We start from the raw sequence: 8,741 nt of genomic DNA on the forward strand, positions 1-8,741 counted from the left end.
GAACATAACACCGGTATGACGGAACTAGGGCGGCAAGAGTGGAACAAAACACCAGGCAAAAGGCCGAGCCTTCCACCCTTTACCAAATATATAGATGCATTAATAATATAAGAGATATTGTGATATCCCAACATAACCCTGTCCACCATGGAGCAATCTTCAACTTCACCTGCAGCTAGCAACGCTATAAGAGGGGCTGAGAAATGCGGTAACATAGTCAAACAATGGTTTGCGTAGGAAAGGTGTCAAAGGTTAGGGGATCATGGCAATATGGGATGGCTGCATAAAACAGGTGATAGGCAGCGCAGTATAGCGATAGAACGAAGCAACTAGCATAGCAATGATAGTAGTGAGATCCAGGGTAGCGGTCATCTTGCGTGAAATCCCGCAAGGAAGAAGAACGAGTCCATGAAGAAGACGAACGGATGAAGCCGAACCAACCGTAGACGAACGAATCCTCACGATCGCAACGAAACAGGAACTAACAAGAAGAAGCACACAACATGGTAAACACACCACACATGAACAAGGCATGATGCACAAACAAGCATGATGCAAGACAAAGCTACATGAAGCTACTCATGGCAAGGGATGATGCAAAGAAGAGCAACACATCAAGGCAAGTTTAAATGAGGCCGGGAACAACATATAACAATTCCGGTAAGTCCTCATATGCAAATTTTGAAGTTGGTCCAGATCTGAATAAACCTTATATTCAAGTTGTTAAACAGCAAGTTAAGATGCACAAAGATGATCTACATGAGATTCTAGTCAAGTTACATATAAAGTTCATTAGATTTGGAGCTATGGCCTAGAAGATATGAGCAACACAAGTTAAACATGGCATTGATGAAAAATGCACTCAAACATCAAGCAAACACACCAAAACAAGGATGCAACATGATAATATAGAGCTACATGCAAAAACAAGCAAGTTTCATATAAAGCACACTCAAAACGGAGCAACGGTTCAACACACACACTATACAAGTCATAGCAACAATCTGTCCAAAACAGCAAGTAGGCATATTGCAAGCCTCAAAACAACAAGCTACAGGACCTCAACATAATAACAAAAGGCATGGGCATGATGTACAGGTAAAGCATAACAAAACATGAACATTGAGCTATCTCCAGAAATCACTAGAACATGCTCAAACAGACATGGTAAGATTGCAAATAATAACAGTTTCAGACTTTGCAGAAAATAACATCACGATGCAATGTTCAGAGCTATCAAACAATATGTTACAGGAACTTATCATGGCAAACAAAGGCATAGCATGAGTCTACAAAATGCATAGAATAAAAGTCCCTTACTGACCAAGAGCCAAAAAGGATCAGAACATATGATGGCACCCACGTAAACATGTCAAGTTATATTACAGATTCATACATGGCAGGAACAACGATAAGTAAGCATGTTAGTGAGCTTGAACCACTCACTACAGAGCAATACATGGCATGGCAAGGCAACCAACAGTAAGAAGACATGTTTGAGCAGCTAAGCATGGCAAGAGCAAGTTCATAGGGTGCATGGATCACTAGGAAAACACATGGTAACAAGTGAACTTAATGTTAACAGGCTGACAGCAACATTATTTAGCAACTTTGGAGCAAGATATGAACAAGCTACAGCAACCTATAATTGCAACCAAGGGCATGAATGGATAGAGGATGACATGTAGATCAAAACATGTTTATATAACATCTCCATATTATGCATAGAATGATTAGTAGCAACATGTTTATATAGCATCACGAAATAACAGATTCATCCTAGCAAAACAGCAACAGCAAGTACACTACTTAACAAGCTCGATTCACTCACCACAAGTCATTGCATGACAAGATAAGCATAGCATCATTAACAAGACATGTTTGTGAAACAAACCAAGTCAAGAACAAGTCTATAGCATGCAAGGATCAACTATAGCAAGCTTGGCCAAATTGAATAACATGTAAACAATGTGCCAGGGAACATTTTGAAGCAAAAGTAGATCACTCAAATGACATGCTAGGCTACTCCATAATTACAACCAAGGGCTGGGATGGATAGAACATAACCATATGTTCAAAACATCCTTACAGAAGTATCTCAAAATATGCATGGATCTCTCTGTAGCATCAAGTTTACATGGCATAAAAATATCAGTAGAACAGGGACTAAAATCAGCAATATCACGATGCCTAGTTTGCATGCTTGTGCTAGTCACCACATTGATCACAAAAATACATGGTAAGCACCTCTGGAAAGATGGCATATCATAGATCAAAACACATGAAGACATCAACCTCATAGGATGCACACATCAATCATGGCAAAAATGACAAATGAGCAAGTTATAACAGTTTCAGCAGATTAACATCACTTAGCACTCTTCCAACATTATTTCGGGTATCAAGATGAACTCAAATGAAAATGATGCAATGGAATGAAATGAAGTACTTGTCGAGGCGAACAATTTGACATATTATACGCATGAAATGGAGCTACAGATGCAGAGATATGATGTGATGAAAAGAGCATGATAATATCAAAATAATCGGGGACTTGGTCAATCTCAGGGGAAAACAGGTGAGCGTCAAATAGTATAAGTCGCACGGGCGCGGGGGATAGCTGGGTTGCTCACCAATGGGCTCGGCCCATTTGCAGAGGAGGTGAGGCAGGCCGGCTGGGCCGGGCACTGCTGGGCCGGGGCTCCGGGGCCCACGAAGGCGATCGGGAGGAGCAGCGCCTCTGCTCCCTCCCGAGCTGTGCCATGGCGGCGGCGGTGTGGCCCTCCGGCGAAGCGGGGCCGGCGAGGGGAGGCCGGAGAAGCGCGGGGAAGAGGGGGCGACGGGCGGCGCCGGCCGGATCTGGCCAAGGCGCGGCCGGACGGGGCCGAAGGCGCGGAGGAGTTTGGCTGGCGGCGAGGGGCGCGGCCAACGCGCGGGTCGAGGCGATGGAGGTTGCCGGCCCGCGGCGAGGAGAGGCGACGGGTGGCGGAGGGGTCGGGCTTCGGCAGGGCGGCGGTGGCCGGAGCTCGACGTGCGGCGGCGGAGGCGCGCGGGTCCGCATGGGCGGCGGCGGGCGGCGGCTCGGGTCCCGCGGGCCGGATCTGGGCCCCGCGGGCCCTGGCGGCGGCGGAAGAGAGAGAGGGTCGGCGCGGATGAGGTGGCGAGGCGCGGTTGGAGGAGAGGGGCGGCGGAGTGACGTGGCAGATCCTGATTGGGCGAAATGACGTGTCCGGCGGACATGTCCGGCGCGGATGGACATGTCCGGCGGCGCGGAGGAGTTTTGCTAGGGTTTGGACTGCGGGAATTTCCGGGGAGGCCACATATTTATAGGTAGAGGGAGCTAGGAGAGTTCAAATGAGGAGCGGTTTTCGGCCACGCGATCGTGATCGAACGACCGAGAGCATGGAGGGGAGTTAGATGGGTTTTGGGCCACTTTGGAGGGGGTGTTGGGCTGCAACAAAAGAGGCTTTTGCGGTTACCCGGTTAACCGTTGGAGTACCAAACGACCTCCAAATGGCACGAAACTTGACAGGCGGTCTACAGGTGCTATACCAAGGCCAATTGGCAAACCTCGGTCCATTCCGAGAACGTTTAACACCCACTCACGAAAAGAGAGAAGAGGGAGACGCCGGAGGACATAGGAGCGCCGGATTGCAAAACGGACAACGGGGAAAATGCTCGGATGCATGAGATGAACACGTATGCAAAAAGAAACGCACATGATGACATGATAAAATGTAGATGATGACATGGCAAAATGCAACACGCAAGCAAATGACATGGCAACGACGGCAAATAACTGGCAGACACCTGGCGCATCGGATCCGGGGCGTTACAACACTCCTCCACTAACAAGAGATCTCGTCCCGAGATCTTAGGACCGAGATGGAAGGGAAAAAGGGATGAGGTGAAGCAAGAACTCTGGAGAAGAAGCAAATAATCGAGAGCACTCGAGAATAAGAGAGGAACGACGAGAATGACGAGAATCGAAAACTCACGAAATCAGATAGAATATGAAACAACTCGTTCTAACCGGAGTGGTTAGAATGAGAAAAGAAACGAATAAGACTGAAACGATTTAGGAAGCACTCCGGCTAAACATGGAGGAAGAGAACATGAACTAGAGAGGATAGAATGATACTTGAAGAAGACATGGCACAACAACTCCGGAAAGAATTGAAAGAGTTGAGTGAAAAGAACAGAGAAGAAAAGATACTTGAATTTCTCCAACAAAATCTTGATGAACTCTTGAAGGATGAAATAAATCATGAAGAACCACCATGAGATAAAATTGAAGGATGAAAGAATAAGATGAGCCTTACGATAATTTAGATGGAGGTTCGATGAAATTGCCGAGGAAATTTGAACTCCGGAAAAGAAAAGATGGAGAACACTTGGAACTAGAATTTATTCATCAAGAACAAACTCCGAAGGAAGGGATTAATTACTTGGATGAAATAAGAATAAGATTTATTGTATGCTATCCTCACCAAATTAAGTTGATGACAAGCAACGGATTATGCATACTACTTATTCTTCTTGAAAAGGATTGAGAAGTGACATATCGCAAACTTGAGAAGGTCTTCATGAACCACCGGTAGGATTGGAAGAACGAATGAATTAATATGATAAACAGGGAAAACGAATCTGAAAGAACCACCGTTAGAATTCAAAATGACTGATGAAAGAGAATGAATCACCGGAAAGAATATTGAGACGAACGAAAAGGCACGGATATAGCATAATTGGAGAACGAATCTGAAAACTTAGAACGAAGAAATCTTTCGAAAAGATGGTCTCCGGATGATCGAGAGAGAAAGCAACTCCTGAAATGCTCTGGATGGATGAAAAGAATTTGCATGACTTGAAACAATTTGATAGGATAACATCGAGCTAGCACCGCGAATCTCCGGGGAACGGACAAGATTTAGAGGAAACTCTTCTGCGATCTTCAAATGACGACGGAAAACAACACCAAAATTACCGAGGTACTCCGGGAGAATGAAAAGCAAAAAAGGTTGAGGCAACCGTGAAAAGAATTTGAAAGCGATCTTGGAGAAGGCATGTGGCTGATGGGATCCATTCTTACGTCACACTTCGAAAACAATTTGAGAATAACTCCGGGGTATTAGAAGAGTTAGGTAAGATCCTGGAAAAAGACCTGTGGGTTAGGGCCCACTAAAAGAAAAACACCGTTGTTAAGGGATGTTGAACAGATAGATGATGCACCGGAACAATTGAAATATTTGAATGAGGTGACAACCTCAAATTAATTCAAACACAGACGAATCTCCTGAGATGTCTTGAATACTCCGGAAGGATAAACTGGCGAGAGGCGAACGAGCAAGGAGAACACTTGGTCCAAATAAAAGAATATGATCAATCTCAAAAACTTGAATTGGGTCCACCGGAAAAGAAAAAGAGATGAAGAATGACGAACGAAACGAGAATCCATCGGTTGAAATGATTGAGGGAAGACTGAAGAGGCTCCACACGAATGAAATTGATGGTCGGAAGAAACTCGAACTCCGGGAATAATAGGGTGGGAGGGCGGGAAAAACACAGACAACTGGAAGGGGAAATCGACGAATATCTTGAAGAGAAAACATCGGTTAAAATCATTGAGGAAAGAAGGAAAAGACTTCGCACTAGTAGGATGGATACTCGATTACCGACTCCGGTTCCGAGAAGAAAAAAAAGGGGAGGGCGGGTGGGAAAAGAAAACAACTGAGGATTGAACATGCCAAAGATGAAGAGGTTCGAGTCAACTTGACGAGAAATGCACCGGATCAAAAGAGCAGAGGAACAACTACCGGAAAACCAACTGCGTGATCCTAAAGAAAATTTGAAAAGGAAGAGAAGTGGTTAAAAACACCTACGTCAAGATTCCTCACCAGAGCGATGAAGGGGCTGAGGAGTAAAAAGAATTCCTACTCTCCGATATAACTAGACTCCGAAAATAGTTTTCTTCTAGACTCAACAACGGCCAAACTACACGATCAATCAAGGGGGCTCCTAGGGTCGGTCGAGGCTCTGATACCAACTTGTCACGCCCAATATGTGACCCTATCCAAAAGGAACTCGAAGGTCCCACCAAGGATAGACCCGCATATTGGAACGCTTTTGCAAGGTGGATATCATTACATCAACATTACATAATACATGGGGATACATACAAGAGGCATACAATGACACACGAATACAACAATACAATACATCAGAGCACCATCCGACTACGGATGAATCATAAACAGAAACTCAAACAATATCCACCCTGCTAGCCCAGGCTGCCGACCTGGAACCTATCCCCTGATCGAAGAAGCAGAAGAAGAACTCAACGCAAGCAAGCATCGCTCTCACGTCATGATCATTGCATAACATGTACCTGCAACTGTTGTTGGAGTAATCTGTGAGCCACGAGGACTCAGCAATCCCATAACCATGGGTATCAAGACTAGCAAAGCTTAAAGGAAAGGAAGGGGTAAAGTGGTGAGGCTGCAGCAGCGACTAAGCATATATGGTGGCTAACATACGCAAGTAAGAGCGAGAAGAGAAGCAAAGGAACGGTCGTCAACTAGTAATGATCAAGAGGTGATCCTGAACACCTACTTACGTCAATCATAACACAGGAACCGTGTTCACTTCCCGAACTCCGCCGAGAAGAGACCATCACGGCTACACACGCGGTTGATGCGTTTTAATTCGGATCTGGTGTCAATTTATCTACAACCGGACATTAACAAATTCCCATCTGCCTATAACCGCAGGCACGGCTTTCGAAAGATTATACCCTGCAGGGGTGTCCCAACTTAGCCCATGATAAGCTCTCGCGATCAACGAAGGAATAGACCTTCTCCCAGGAAGACCCGATCAGACTCAGAATCCCGGTTTACAAGACATTTCGACAATGGTAAAACAAGACCAGCAAAGCCGCCCGATGCGCCGACAATCCCGATAGGAGCTGCACATATCTCGTTCTCAGGGCAACACCGTATGAGACATCCTACGGGTAAAACCAAACCTCGAGTTTCCCCGAGGGGGCCCCGCAGTCTACTTGGTTCGGACCAACACTTAGACAAGCACTGGCCCGGGGGGGCTAAAATAAAGATGACCCTTGGGTTGGCCGACCCAAGGGAAAGGGGTAGGTGGTGGTGAGGCAAATGGTAAAACCAAGGTTGGGCCTTGCTGGAGGAGTTTTATTCAAAGCGAACTGTCAAGGGGGTCCCATAAATCACCCGACCGCGTAAGGAACGCAAAATCCGGGAACATAACACCGGTATGACGGAAACTAGGGCGGCAAGAGTGGAACAAAACACTAGGCAAAAGGCCGAGCCTTCCACCCTTTACCAAATATATAGATGCATTAATAATATAAGAGATATTGTGATATCCCAACATAACCCTGTCCACCATGGAGCAATCTTCAACTTCACCTGCAGCTAGCAACGCTATAAGAGGGGCTGAGCAACGCGGTAACATAGTCAAACAACGGTTTGCGTAGGAAAGGTGTCAAAGGTTAGAGGATCATGGCAATATGGGATGGCTGGATAAAACAGGTGATAGGCAGCGCAGCATAGCAATAGAACGAAGCAACTAGCATAGCAATGATAGTAGTGAGATCCAGGGTAGCGGTCATCTTGCCTGAAATCCCGCAAGGAAGAAGAACGAGTCCATGAAGAAGACGAACGGATGAAGCCGAACCAACCGTAGACGAACGAATCCTCACGATCGCAACGAAACAGGAACTAACAAGAAGAAGCACACAACATGGTAAACACACCACACATGAACAAGGCATGATGCACAAACAACCATGATGCAAGACAAAGCTACATGAAGCTACTCATGGCAAGGGATGATGCAAAGAAGAGCAACACATCAAGGCAAGTTTAAATGAGGCCGGGAACAACATATAACAATTCCGGTAAGTCCTCATATGCAAATTTCGAAGTTGGTCCAGATCTGAATAAACCTTATATTCAAGTTGTTAAAAAGCAAGTTAAGATGCACAAAGATGATCTACATGAGATTCTAGTCAAGTTACATATAAAGTTCATTAGATTTGGAGCTACGGCCTAGAAGATATGAGCAACAAAAGTTAAACATGGCATTGATGAAAAATGCACTCAAACATCAAGCAAACACACCAAAACAAGGATGCAACATGATAATATAGAGCTACATGCAAAAACAAGCAAGTTTCATATAAAGCACACTCAAAACGGAGCAACGGTTCAACACACACACACTATACAAGTCATAGCAACAATCTGTCCAAAACAGCAAGTAGGCATATTGCAAGCCTCAAAACAACAAGCTACAGGACCTCAACATAATAACAAAAGGCATGGGCATGATGTACAGGTAAATCATAACAAAACATGAACACTGAGCTATCTCCAGAAATCACTAGAACATGCTCAAACAGACATGGTAAGATTGCAAATAATAACAGTTTCAGACTTTGCAGAAAATAACATCACGATGCAATGTTCAGAGCTATCAAACAATATGTTATAGGAACTTATCATGGCAAACAAAGGCATAGCATGAGTCTACAAAATGCATAGAACAAAAGTCCCTTACTGACCAAGAGCCAAAAAGGATCAGAACATATGATGGCACCCACGTAAACATGTCAAGTTATATTACAGATTCATACATGGCAGGAACAACGATAAGTAGGCATGTTAGTGAGCTTGAACCACTCACTACAGAGCAATACATGGCATGGCAAGGCA

Source organism: Triticum dicoccoides, chromosome 1B (assembly GCF_002162155.2).
Source record: "Triticum dicoccoides isolate Atlit2015 ecotype Zavitan chromosome 1B, WEW_v2.0, whole genome shotgun sequence".
Taxonomy (NCBI): Eukaryota; Viridiplantae; Streptophyta; class Magnoliopsida; order Poales; family Poaceae; genus Triticum; species Triticum dicoccoides.